Here is an 11,862-nt window from a genome sequence, read left to right on the forward strand (position 1 = left end):
ACGTCTTTTACTTCAACAATCACATAACTTAAACAAAATATACAATGGTTACATATCATTCAAAAAAATTACTAGTTCATATTATTGAAGCAGTATCCTTATCCATGCGTATGCCGGGCATAGCAGGAATTGGAAGCTTTATTAAGCTCACCATGCAGCAACTATTCACCCGACTATTGGAGATTGCGCTGATCAGATGGTAGAGAGTTTTAGAAGACTCTCGTGGGTAATTACATCCTATTTAAAGAAAGTTCTTCTCATTTCCACTGTTGGTTAGCTTGTTTACCGGAGGCCATAGGCTATTACGTTGTACACTACGACTACGTTAAGGGGGCTATGTTGTCACTCGACTAGCTGAAACCTTAGTGACTACACTCTTCGGGCCCCTCTTGATCTTCTTTGTATAAGGGAAAGGTACGGAGGTCCCTGCCTGATGACCCAACCGATGGATGGATGGATCGCCCGGGCGGGCTCGGCAGATATTGAGCAACCTCTAGCCGGAGAAAGATGTTTCCATGACCTGCCATGGATTTGGGTTCAGCCGTATCTCATGAATGCCCCAACCGGGGAGCTTTAGCTTCTTGCCCTAATGACTAAAGGCAAGGTTATTTTGTCCATAACCTTGTCTTTAGTCAAGGTTATGGACATATTTTTACGATGAACGGCTGACAAATAAGTTAAAAAACAAAACAGGAACAAGCACATACACAAAGAAGATCCCTAAAGCACCACCACAAACGCTAACGCGCGTCCGCCTGCGGTGCGGTAAGCTAGCCTTCTTTAGCATAATAACACGCTGGCGAGAGGTCATATTCTGACTAGAAAAACACGCAATAGCTAGGAATAGGAAAGGAGGTGGATTAGTGAGGAATATATAATTACAATCTCAAGAATTGCTTTGCTTCTGTTGAGGGCATTACGGGCCGACTACAAGAAGCAAAGCTTCGTAGACTCAACAAGGTGGAAAAACTGGTAAGGTTTCTGAAACTTAGGACCCCTTGAGGTGGAACTTGTTTCACGGGACTGCCTAAAGAGACTCCTGGTGTTAAAACAACTATGTAACTTAATGAAGGACTATGACAGAAAATTCTTAGGCGCTTTTAGGCCCTCTTGGCAGATTGTGACCAATTCCTGGTCCTCTGAAAGTGGGATTCCCCTTGTCATGTTGCTGGATTTCTATTTATCGGTGGCACTGGATCCTTTAGTGGATGAAGTCTTCCAAGAGTTCTTATCATCATTCCTCTTTCTTAGGAAGCAAAATGAAGCATTTCTGGGGCTTCCACTAAATGCCAGTAGGGAAGTTGAATATAACTTCGAGGAACTTCCTTATCTGTTGTATCGAAGTCTCCAAAGTCCTTGATCGATGGTCCCCATTAGCATTAGTGGCAATTAGCAGCCGCTTTTTTTGGAAGGCGAGGTACTCATGTGTGATCGCGGATTCCACAGTAGCAGTAGTTCTAACTCTACATTAGGAGCACGGGGGCCATGTTATGGTCTCTCGAAGCCGGTCCTCGGATGCCTAAGATCCTTGATTACTTATTGAAGATTGAAGAAAGCAACCCCTCTCCCTATGGTCAAGTTAGTTCTCACTTCCTTTAGCTACTCAAGCTACGAAGATCTTTCAATTCCACTCTTCTCGGTGAGGACTCGGGAAAGCAAATAAACAATTTGGGATCAATAAAGATAGTTCGAAAGGGAATTGGCCCTCTTCCCTACTGGCCTTGTCTATCGCCTTATCCAGTAGGGCAGTAGGCAAATTCGGGCCGCTTGAGGATGTCGTTGGATTAAAAGAAGGTTGGGGTTGTTGCGATGAAAGTAGGCTGAATTAGGACCGCTTGAGGTGGTTGGAATGCTTGAGGAGGGGTTTGGAATCGAAATGGACTTTGAGGGAAGGCAGCGGCCGCAGTAGCAGACTGCCAAATCCATACCAGGACAAAGCAAAACCATCCATATCTGCTTTCAGTCCCTCTACCCAGTGTTTGTCTGTCTTTTCATATACTTTGAATCGTGATTTGGTAAGGGTGCAGTGGTGAACAGAACCTACTTCTATGCGAGATTGCCCTCCACTTATTGCAGGTTTTTATCGTAAGGATGGACATTATTCGAAAATTGGCGATTAGCATGTTGTGGTTGAGGTGGGTTTAGCCCAACCATCGACTTCTGGACCAACAAGTAAGCTAAGCATGTTCCGACATCTGCCCCTTTTACTATTAGAATTGAGTAGGCATCTCTATAAACCGAGGATTGGGGAGGGACGGGCTTGGACATAACAGAATTTGAGGGGATTTCTCATAGCGGCGATCTCATTTCACCGGTGTTAGATGGCTCACTACCAAGTCCAAGTCTCAGGCAGGCAGGCAGGGCCAAGTCCTTATTTGAAGGAAGGCTCGGTTCAATACGTCAATCGACGACGTCTCTTAGTCCGACCGATTGTATATCTTAAAGATTGACGAATGCGCACCCCATAAATGATTCAATCGACCATCCCTCGGGTTTAGGTTCCATATTCCATGTCTGGTTTGGTGCCTCAAAGTAGGCTCAGAATCTAATAGGGTTGAGGCGGGGGCCGCCAAGAAGAATGAATTCCCGAAGGGATCCAATAAGACTACCTTTCGTGAAATACAGGGACGGACTGAGACTCCTAACTCCCGATGCAAGAGCTGGTGCATTACAAAATGTAAACCGGTATCAATATAAAAAGTATGCCTAAAACAAATTAAGCTAGGAAATTAATTAAAATAGTTTTTTATTTAAAAAAATGTCTTTTTACGAGGTCATGACCATTGACTAGCAAGAAAGGGCCCCTTCTTTTTTTTTAAATATAATTTTAAAAAATATTTTATCTAAAGAAAATTGACATCTATCAGGAGTAATGACTGCTGATAAAATTATTTCATTTAAAAAAAAAGATAATTTTTTTATTTAAGAAAAATAAAATTGGATATATACCGACGGAAGTAAATAGAATAGTCGCAGTTTGAGACTGCTAGGGACAGAGGCATTACTGGCGGTTTATTGAATGCCGGTAAAACCTATCTTTTTTTACTTTTTTCGTTTTATGGTAGTTCTTTCCATCGTTTCTCTTTTATATTCTTCCGCATTATCTACGAAGTTATGTATCCATATCTTTGTCTCTCCTCGAGTCAATTTTAATTTCTCCATTTTCCCCATCTAATTTTCTTCCGTCTCTCTTCTTTTCTTTCTTTCTCCTTTTGTGTCTGTTGTTTCAGACGCATGAAAAATTCGGCAAAGTTTGATTTAATTAATTGGATTTTCTTTTAAGATTTTGTGGAGCCTGTCGGGAGATTGTCCCTTCACACCCACGAGGGTAGTGTGTTTTTGTAGCGTTTGCTCTTTTCTTATGTGTTGTAATTTGAATTTATTTTGCTTTTCTTGTGAATTTGGGATAAAAATCAGAACTTAACAAAAAAAGCAGAAAACTAAAGTCGCCACCTAGGTTAGGGCCTAAGACCCATGATTAACTTTGTAGGTATTGTCTGCAATTCCAAATTGAGTATGTCACCTGGTTAGAAGATTGCAAGATGTTAGGCAGCAATCTTGCCAGGCAAAACCTGTCTTCACCTTTTAAAAGCTTTAATTGTTTATGTAGGCCCAAGGGTTCACCCCTATCTATGTTTTGATGATCCACAAACTCAAATTGATTATATGTTGCTGACAAGGTTTTAAATTTCGATCGAAACCGAAATTGAGTACAGTCGAAACGGATTGAAATTTCGTATATCACGAAAAAATCTTGGTTTTATTTATTATTTAATATTATCTCGAAATTTCTTCCGAAATTTCAGGGATTTCGTTGAAATTTGCTATGGAATAATATAGTTCTTTATTTGGTTTCGATAGATTTCGTTCGAAATTTCAATTTCAGTTTTGGTGAGGACCGAAACCGAAATTTAAAACCTTGGTTGCTAATTGCTTTGCTAGTGTTGTGATTTAGACGGGATTGATCAAAACTAACATTGTGTAAAGTGCAAATGGAATGGTTGAGAGAACTGTGATCTTCTCAAGAATTCAAGATGGAGGAGTGACATGCATTCAAAGATTGATAAAGAAGTTTCTCAATCCCAAGAGCCCAAGAAGATCAAGCCAATTCAATCAAGAGCTCCAAGGTTTACATTTTATGTTTTAGATTGTATTAGAGATCTCTACATATATGGTTTTGTATTTCAAAGTATTTTTCAAACCATTTTAAAACCACCTTTGGACCCAATTTAATTTCATAAAAAATTACTTTCAAAAGATCGCAAATATTGCTAAAACAAAAGGATATGGCCCAAGGACCCATAGCCCAAGTGCTGCGTTTAGAAGTGAAAAGACATGAAATTAGCACTTAAATGGTTGACCATAGACCTAAATCAAATCTTAACTGGTCCAAAACATTTTTAAATATCTTTTATAGATTCCTCCCGTTCTTCTTATATTCGTAGAGTTCAAGAACGTCAAAATCCGATAAGAAATGATGGAGATATGATTTTTACAAGTTCAGCATGCTAAAACGGACAAAATATGTGCACCCTTCTATTCAGAACCAGACGTCTGATGTCTAGCCAAACATCTGACCAAATGTCGCAAAAAGAGCCGTTATGCTCTAACGGCTAGTTCACTTTTTGACCCTTTTTTATCTTTTTATACCCAAATTACCCCCAAACGGTCATATTTCACTATGGGCACTAAATACCTCATTTAATTCATCATATAACACCTTTTGAGCATTTTGAATATTCATCTTTGAGCCCTAATTTTCAAAATTCTTCAAGTTTTCAACTACCTTCTTCAAAGAGCTCTAACTTGTGCATTTACTACTCTTGAAGAAGATCTCCATAGGCTTTATTTGAAATCATTAGAAGAGATTGTGAGCATTCATTGTAATATTAAAGCCCATTCAAGAGGGCTTGAGAGTTTTTGTTGTGTTTTCTTCTTGAAATTATAAAAGAGGGCTTAACGTTTCGGACCTCGAGAAAGGAGAAGCAGGCTTTGTTGAAAGCTTAGGCCTAACGCTTCGGCCAGTGAGAAAGGTGAAGCAAGATTGTACTCAGCTTTTGATCCAGTCTTGAAGAAGGATCTACATGGAGTGTGCATGTAGGACTTGCTCCGAACCATGTAAATCTTGTGTCTATCTCATTGACTCTTTCATCTTGTAGGTGTTAGTCCAGGGACAAATTAGCATGATGAATGATGAAACGGTGGAGATGCAAATAATCAAAGTAATAAATACAAGAAAAGAGAGCGAAGGACAGAAATGAGAAATAGGCAAGGTAAACGAATCAAGCCTTTCTCTTGAAGACTTAATTCCCCACTTATGCAGATGGCTGCCAGAATTTCGCCCCAAGGATACAATGTCTAGATCAAGGGCTGCACCCCAAGTTCAATAGCAACAAGTATGCCCATAGAGAAAAGGAGAAGAGTGAGTGTCAATATAAAATCCGAGAGTAAAAATACTATTAGCAAAATATTATTATGAAATGATAGCTAAGCCTATTTTTATAGGGGATTTGCTAGGGTCCATTGCAAAAAGGCGTTTCGCGGCTGGTCTGTCACAAGTCAGACCAGCCACCTCGTGAATGGAGACAAGTAATTGCAAAAGGCATTTCGCGGCTGGTCTGTCGCAAGTCAGACCAGCCACTTGTCTCCATTCACGACGTGGCTGGTCTGACTTGCGACAGACCAGCCGCGAAACGCCTTTTGCAATGGACCCTAGCAAATCCCTTTTTATAGAAGTTAAAAAAGACATGCAGCGTCCTTTCACAACAAAAATGTCTTCTGAATGGAAATATCGTTAATCTTCATTCTTGTGTTCGTATACAAATTGCAAACCTTTAAATGAAGGTCGTCTTGGTATCAAATCTCTAGATGACTACTGTAGCGTATTTAGATTGAAAGCATTGTATCAACTTCATAAAGGGAATTCATTGCAGAGCAATTCGTTGAAATCCATGTATACTAGAGGTGAACATTTAAACTTGGTTCAAATACGGACCACTACCTCAAGGCATTGGAAGGATATTCTAAAGGGGTGGGATTACTGGATCCAAAATAGCAGATGGATAGTAAGGCGAGGAACATTGAGCTTTTGGACTGATAAGTGGACAGACAATCAACCACTAATAGGTTAGAAAACTAATTTATTCCAACATCTAATTCTACTGACATGTTTTGATACCGAATATGTACACCAAGTGAAACAAAGCTCTTAGAAGCCATAGAAAAACATAACAATTACACAATCTAGAAAAAGATGAAGGATCCAAGAAACAAAAAATCTGGGTCGACCGTAAAAAAGAAGCTAGGAAGAAGCTCACCATCGGCGAAATCAGAAATCAGGTGCCGAACACCTCCAGTTGAAAGCATGTTTGAAGGTGCAGCCTAGTTAGGACGGTCCGCCTGTTTCAAGCTAGATGATCGCAGCTAGGTGAGGCACCATTGCATGTTTGAAAGAATTATTTGACATTCCCTATCCTAAGTTCTTCAGGTGATTCTTGCTGGTAAAAAATGTTGGTGTCTCCAGGAACCATCTTTATGCTTTCATAACTTTTGTAAAGGAAATGAAGATTCTATCCAAAGAATAGTTTAAGATTTCTGATTAGTGTCCTCTCCTCTGGTAAATAGGCGAGGGACAACCAGAGGACCACCACGAACCTTGTCCATAGCAAAGCTTATTCTTAAAGGTCGACCTAACAATGCCTGCAAAGGAAACCAACTGGCTAAAGAACAGAACTTCAACTGGGCACTTTCAACCACAGTAGCAACTAGGGTCGATTTTTGGGGATTCGGATTGAGCTTTTACCATGAAATCAAGTTGAGCTTGGGTGGGCTCCAATTCATTTTCAGCAAAAGCTAAACCGGACCCAACCTAAGTTGCACTTCTAACTTTCAACTGCATCAACTATAAATTTGCCAGCTTACCTTTCCATCCATGGCATCTCTGGCACATATAGCATCGTTTTCATCTGAAAAATGTACGAACCCGAAGCCTCTTGACCGACCAGAGTCTTTGTCATACATGATCCTCACTGGAAGGCAAATGAGCACTTCATTACAACAATGTAGGATGACATACATTAAATTGAAGCTAAACAAAAGAAAGTGAACAATGGGTAAATTCGATTCAATAAATAATTCAATGAGACCTAAACTCGATGAAATATGCAATATATTTGATAATATACCTCACTACTATAAATTACCATGGTAATGAAGTGAGAATTTATATGGTCCCCGAGCATCAAGTCCCATGAAGGTGGTACGATAAAAGTACTGCACTTTATATTTGATCCAACAGCAGCATCTTAAAAAGATGGCTGCTGTTGGATCAAATATCAAGGGCGTTCCCGCCTTCACGGGACTTGACACTCGGGCACCATATAAAAACTCATATGAGGTAACTAACTTTTTTTTACACCACATAATAGTATACAGTAACAGTACCCTGTTAAATATGAGTTCATCATTATACACATAGCAGAAATGTTCAGTTTTCTATTTTACAAAATTATATTAAATGATTAAAAAAAATTAGGGAAATGATTTCTGCACTCCAATGTTTTGATAAACAGGCGCTCCAATTTTTATCGTGTAGTATTTAAAGGGCTGTCAGAGGAATATTACGGTTTTCAAAAAGCTCTTAAAGACCTATAAATATTACACGACAAACAAGTGGAGTGCATGTTTATCAAAACAATGGAGCGCTGAAATCATTTCCCAAAATATATCGTTAAAAAGATAAAATTTTTGTGAAAAAAATAGTAATTTTAAATACAAGATACTTGCAGAAAATTTAGATATTGAATAGGAAACTGGTTCTGGAAATTAAATACAGTTAATCATACACAACCCTAAATATTCGGCGAAAAATAAGAACTAAGCCAGAAAATCAATGAAATGGGAAAATGCCATTCAAAAAAAAATCAATGAAATGGGAAAAGGAAGCAACCTGTACTTAGAATACAAAAGGAAATTTAGTTATTGTACCAATCAGTCGAAAAACATTTACACATGAGCTGACAATTTAGCTAAAGGAAATTTAGTTATTGTACCTATCAGTCCAAAAACATTTACACATGAGCTGACAAGTTATCTAACAATCGATGTCCTAAAGAGCCTGCTCAATTGCAATATAAACAGGGCGCTCCATATCATGTCAGAAGAAAAAGAGAGTCATGCTAAGGAGTGAACTTATCTAAATTATAGTAGCACATAGAATGGGGGGAAGGCAAACAAACCTGGAAAATAAAGAGTGTAAATAAGATATTGTACCCCATCATCTATACTCTTGTAAATTCTAGGATTTTCAACGCCTCAACTCTTTTACCTTCATAAATATGTTGGCTACAATATACAAATCGGCCTACAAGTATCGAAGCTCTCTCGCCCAATCATAGGGCAATCAGCATAATATCATGATGCTGTCTCCAATTGTTCCGTCCAATGTAAAAGTTCTTGTTTGGGTTGAGCCCTATTTGTCCATTGGCAGTTTAGGGTAATCATGCATCCAATTGTGGCTTCCTACGTTTGGGTCCTGATGTACTGGACAGCAAATTGCAGAGTTCAAAGAATTGGGAGCTGGATTGGAGGTTGAATTAAAGGTGATTGAGCCATCAACTCGAAATCTCAATTCACTATATATTTACGATGCCGATAAACGGCTTGAATCTCTTAATTGGGGTTGATGACTAATTATTACTCAGCCTAAAAAAATTGCCAAAGACAGCATGCAGGTCAGGAGAGACAAAGGCATTTTTCAATGAAATCCTTCTATCTAAGCTTTTCCGGACATTCCAGTGGCCTTGCTTCCATATCTAGTTTATGGGTATACCCAGGGCCTCTAATGACAGTCCTAGAATAGATCCAACTTGGAAGGGGTAGGATGCCTACCACTAATTAAAATCTCCCTCACAAGAATCAAATTTCGGTCTTGTTCAACTCCAATCCCCCCGAAAGAGGAAGTACTTCATGGAAGTTTACTAAAGTCCATGGAAATCTTGTAAAAAATCATAGAAATTTATAGAAGTTCATGGAAATGAAGGAAAAATTTATGGAAGTCTATGGAAATCACGGAAATTTAAGATAAAACTTCATAAAATGCTAGAACAAGCACAAATAAACACATAAAGCAAGACAACCATCCATAATGGCTTAACAAGATCAAACATCAAGGTACTTTCTGTTTTTCTGTTTCCTTTAGGATCATCGCAAGGCGCATCTCATATCCATTTTATTAGAGACTGATAGGGCATGGTAGGAGCAGAAGCTCAAGAGGGATCTGGAGGAAGTGCTGTAGCTCATGAAGGGCCAAGGGAAGACAAGACGGCAAGGGATGAGAGAAGATGGGAGGTTGGCCTGACGTAGAAGGGGAAGAAGATATGATCGAGGTCGATGGGGGGACTAGGTTTGCTCTAGATGTGGTCTGGCTGCTAAATGTTAAAAGGCGTTTAGAATGTTGGTGTAAAAAACTCGGGTCATCCCAGGACCAGAATATCCCTCAAGGAGGATTCAACAACAGACTAGAGCAAGCTGGGGCTCTTAATCCGGTAAGAACAAATCTTCCAAGGCAAGTTCAAGACCATCAGGAAGGGCATTCGACGCATGACCAAGATCATCAACAGAAAAGAGGAGGGGGGGCTACAAGTGGCCCATCCCTTAAGTAATGCAGGAAGGTGGGAACCAAGGCAGGTTAATCCATCCCAGATACAAAGAAAGGCTTATGGGAGGAGTTAAAAGCAGGCTGGGAGGAATCTCTTCTGGCTACGGAGAGGTAGCTACGAAAAAACAAAGGGTTTCTGTATGTTTATCAGTTGAAGAACAAAGAGGTACTGAAGCGAATCCGGAGCGGTTGAGGATAAACCGGATCTCCTCCAAGGGGTCCCCACTTGAAGAAATAGCACATTGGTACATCGAATTCGCCTATCTCCTCCAAGCAACCTGGTGGGAGGTAAGTGGGGTTCCTCCGCACGCAAGGTGTGATAGTAACTTTGGAAGGATCGGGGCCATAGTCGGCAGGGTATTACTGACGGATGCTACATGCGTGGCAGGGTTGGGCTACGACAAGGGATCGGTTCTGATATTATCGGCAGCCGCGGGTCTGGACCAGCTTCCGATCCAAGTGATCTTAGATGGTGATGTGTACTGGGTGTAGGCTAGCCGAAAAAGGGGGAGTAGGGGTAGTGCGCCGGGTGGTCCAGCAGCTGGGTTAGCCGGGGAGGGTGGTGGCTTCAGTCTTAACTCGTTCTGGTTCGGGAGTCGAGAGTTCCAACGAGGCGGGGAAGAGAGAAACACCCTCACCAAGGAAGAAACCCGGAGACTCCAGGCGGAGATCACATGCCAGCTCCAATGGAGCAGGCGTACGATGTAAGGGAAGCTGGTGAGGTTACTTTTGAATTTCAAACCTTATTGTGCATCGAAACAGAGCAAGCTACCATTGGGCGATGTCTTACAACAAATCAGATTAGGTCGGCGGAAGACCCAAGTTCTCCTAATCCAAACCAGACGAGTGGTTTTAGAGAAGAGACTGAAGCGCTAATCACATTTCCGACTGAGATGGGTCCCACTTCCTTGGTAGCATCTGCTATTGAAGGTTGCCTCTGATTGGATAGCAGGCTTTGTGCGACGCCTAGTCGAGGTCTGGGCCTGGCCCAACCTGGGGCCAAGAACTAGTCCATTGCCCATCAAGGACCGAGAGGAAATTGTCCCTAAATTCATGTCGTTCTCACCAGCTCGAGGGTGAGCTCCTTCGAGGGAGCAGATCCAAGCCTGAATTCCAGCAGATGCGGAGGTGGAGCTCCAACTTATATTCGGGCGGGAGGCTTCACACATATCAGTATCAGATTCGAAGTGTTACAGCCTGTTTGAACAGATAAACACCGTGAAAGTTCCTAATCATGGCAATCTACAGGCGTTAGAGGAGGTATCTCATTCAATTGAGTAGGCTGAGGATACACATTCCCTCGGTCAATGGTCTTCAATAGAAGGTATGCGACTTTTATTCCTGGATCAAACTCATTGCTTGTCCCCTATCTGTGGTGCTTGGCAGGTTGCAGGGGCAGGTTCTCAACTCAATGGTGAAGAGTCTTCTCCCTCGGAAAGAGCACTCCATGATCCAAACCCTTCCAAAGATGAGCCAAATTTGCAGGAGAGTGATTCAGCCTCAGAAATATGCAAAAGAAGGTGATGAATTGGGTCAGGAAGCAGTGTTGCAGTAAAAGAAAAATAGCAACCGGTGGGAAGACTGTGAATGAGTGCAGAGAGTTAGTTACAATTCAGTAATCGGAGGATGATACTAATCCAATTGATTGGGAGATTCCAGATGGGGATCTTAATGAAATATTGGTTAATCATATAATGGCAACTAGCAGGGCGTTGGGGCTAGCATTTGAGGGTCTGGAGTCGAAACTGCAAGGAACGTTACATTTATCTGAAATTAGGGATCGATGGTCACAAGAGCAAGCTGATAATGCGAGATCAGAGGCCTCAAAAAGGATAATCAATGAGTTAGTTGGGCTGCAAACTTCAGTCAACTATGAAAGTCTACAGGATAGTAGAGTGAGAGGGCGGGACAGAGGTAAATTGGGTGGGAGTCAGTCCCAGGGTGAGCAAATGTACCAAATAGGTACCCAATGAAGATTATGGCATGGAACATAAGAGGTCCAATGAAAATCATGGCATGGAACATAAGAGGCTTGGGCAGCTTCAACAAGCAAGCCCAGGTGCTTCACCTGATGGTAAAGAATAATCCTAATATTTTCTGTATTCAAGAAACAAAAATGGAACCTATGCATGTTGAAAGCGATGGGACTTCATGGCTATCAATTCAACAATAGACAATGCCAGGGGAGCCTTAGTGGCTTGGGA

General features: G+C 41.0%; 1 long non-coding RNA gene across 1 annotated transcript; it reads right to left on the reverse strand.

Annotated features, from left to right (window-relative positions):
• Positions 1-6,681: 6,681 nt before the first annotated feature.
• Positions 6,682-10,737, reverse strand: LOC143853345 (uncharacterized). The gene is made up of 3 exons (XR_013237077.1): positions 8,238-10,737; positions 6,922-7,028; positions 6,682-6,699 (listed from the first exon to the last, which is right to left on the reverse strand). It is a non-coding gene; the product is annotated as an uncharacterized LOC143853345 (long non-coding RNA).
• Positions 10,738-11,862: the final 1,125 nt, after the last annotated feature.

The sequence above is a fragment of the Tasmannia lanceolata genome, unplaced genomic scaffold, assembly GCF_043159265.1.
Source record: "Tasmannia lanceolata isolate RefF3 unplaced genomic scaffold, GAP_Taslan_0.1 ptg000019l, whole genome shotgun sequence".
In the NCBI taxonomy this organism is placed as follows: Eukaryota; Viridiplantae; Streptophyta; class Magnoliopsida; order Canellales; family Winteraceae; genus Tasmannia; species Tasmannia lanceolata.